This window comes from Fulmarus glacialis, unplaced genomic scaffold, assembly GCF_000690835.1.
Source record: "Fulmarus glacialis isolate BGI_N327 unplaced genomic scaffold, ASM69083v1 scaffold24928, whole genome shotgun sequence".
Taxonomy (NCBI): domain Eukaryota; kingdom Metazoa; phylum Chordata; class Aves; order Procellariiformes; family Procellariidae; genus Fulmarus; species Fulmarus glacialis.
In genome coordinates, this window is record NW_009230834.1 from 14919 (window position 1) to 17450 (window position 2532).

Sequence of the window (2532 nt, forward strand, 5' to 3'; positions counted from 1 at the left end):
TCGTGGATTGAGATAAAGACAGTTTAATAGAACAGAAAAGGGAAAATAATAATAATAATGATAGAATATACAAAATGAGTGATGCACAATGCAATTGCTCACCACCCGCGCTGACCGATAACCAGGTAGCGATCGCTACTTCCTGGGTCATGCCTACAATTCATATACTGAGCATGACGTCACATGGTATGGAATACCCCATTAGCCAGCTGAGCTGGCTGTCCTGATTATGTTCCCTCCCATCTTGTGTACCTAGCTCAGTCAGTAGGCATGGGAGCTGTCCTTGGACTAGCAGGGCACTTAGGAACAACTGAAAACATCAGTGCATTATCAACATTCTCCTCATACTAAATCCAAAACACAGCACTAGCAAGAAATTTAACCCTATCCCAGCCGAAACCAGGACAAGGAAGAAGAGGGAGAACTTTATCTGCAAGGAAGCAGTGTGCAGCAGGATAGTAGAAACCAGCTGAATAAAGAACAAGGGGAGGGGAAAGTGGGAGACTGAGCAAGGAGCTTGGGTCACAGAGACCAAAGCAGATGAAGAACATGTTGTGTGTGATATACTGAAGGTGAAAAAGAGAAATCAATCAGGACAGGAACCGAGGGAGTACTGGCACTGGGTGGTAAAGAAATCAAAGCTTGAAGTTACGGAGAAAATACTAAGAATGAAGTGAAATCTGGGGAGATGAAGCTGTGTGTGCAGTATCACAAAACAGAGCTGTCCAAAGAGGGAGGTTACACTCCTGTCATCATGGTTCTGCCACTCTTCTTCTTTCCATCTTTAGTGCTTGTTGAGCTCTTCCACAAGCCAGCTCAGCAGCAGAAGCTTGTTGGAGCAGCTAGTAAATTGAATCATCTCACAAAGAGGTCTTGGGAGAGCAAATTACCGGAATTGGGGGGGTGTGTTAATGGGAGGAGTAGCATGACCTTCCCCACATGGCAGTAGTGAGCTGGTAAATCTCCTGACAGATGAGAACTGCATAGGTGAAGAGAAGCAATTTGAAGCAAGGAGCCTGCTGCAGAGGAGAGGCAGGACTGAAGCAGTAACAGATTGGGAAGAAAGGATCAGGTCTGAGAGGGAGAAGTTGGCAGAAGAATCAGGCTGTTAGAAATGTTCCTTCTCAAAATGCTGGGAGGATCCATGATTTTTTCAGTCTCACCATTTATTGCTGTCAACAAAAATTTGTAAAAGCTGGAGGAAAGGTGCGGATTTGTATGGCAATAGTACATTAACATCCATTAGTAAAAGTGGAAGAGGTTTTTGTGGTAAGCCTAAAGGCTCTGATTCTGCTGATAAGCCTTGATATAATTTGAGCATGGTGGAATTTCTCCCTTATTTAAAGGCCTAGGAAATTACGCATGTAGGAAAGTAATGCTTTCTTAAAGTTGTAAAATAAACAAAAAATATGAAATGTAAGTGCAGTCTTAATTTGTTGCATTTACAGATATGCACCGTTATCTTTATTTTTAGTTAGTGTCTCTACTTTACCCAGAATAAAGAATGAACAGTATTAAAAGGCCTTATGAATATGTTGTTTCTCATCATAATTCTGTGTCTTACTGTGCCCTATTTAAATCCTGATCTCGGTAACTGTCAATTTCCACAAGCACTGTGTGAGTGATCTCCTGTAGTGAGATACTTTGTTTCATACATACATTAAATTTTCACTCTGTTCTGCATAGAGAGAACTGAAGGATGAGAGTTTTAAAAAACAAAACAGAAGAAAAACCAACAATCCCCCCAACCCCACTTAGCTGGACACATTTATGATTATTAACCTGTCAAAGCACAATTCCATATTATGTTTTTCTGTACCAATTTGTAAATAAGACCCTAGGAGTTGAGTAACTGAGTAAAACACTGCTAAAGAATGTTGTGGAACGTATGGGCTAAGCCTGGCTTCATCCCAGGAGCTCTGCCAGGGTCCAGAGGCAAAGCATGTCTGTCCTCATTTTCCAGGGTGATGTTTATGTGCCTTTGCAAGGACATTGTCCTTTCCCTCTGTGCACTTGCCGATCTTGCCCCCTCTAGACGTGGACTGATTTCTAGGTGTGGTCCATCCTGTTCACTTAAAAAAATTCTATGGGATATTTCTAGTTTCATTCCATCAGTTACTGTTGAAATACTGTCTATTGTTTAACAGCTTTTGGTAGATTTTGGTGGGGTGTTTTGGATTCTGTTTTTTGGGGTAAGGGTGGGCTTTTTTTGGTGGATGAAATGCAAACAGGTGCTGTGCAGGAATTTTACAGATCATTCTGATACTCAGATGAGATGCAATAGTATTGCCAGTCTGTGCCATTGGTAATATTGAAAATGCTTGTATAATTGAAAGTTTTGACTTTTTTTGATAATTGTAAGTCTGAATCATAGAATCATAGAATCATTAAGGTTGGAAAAGACCTCTAAGATCATCAAGTCCAACCATGAACTCAACACCACCATGCCCACTAAACCATGTCCCTAAGCGCCTCGTCTACACGTCTTTTAAATACTTCCAGGGATGGTGACTCCACCGGTTCCCTGGGCAG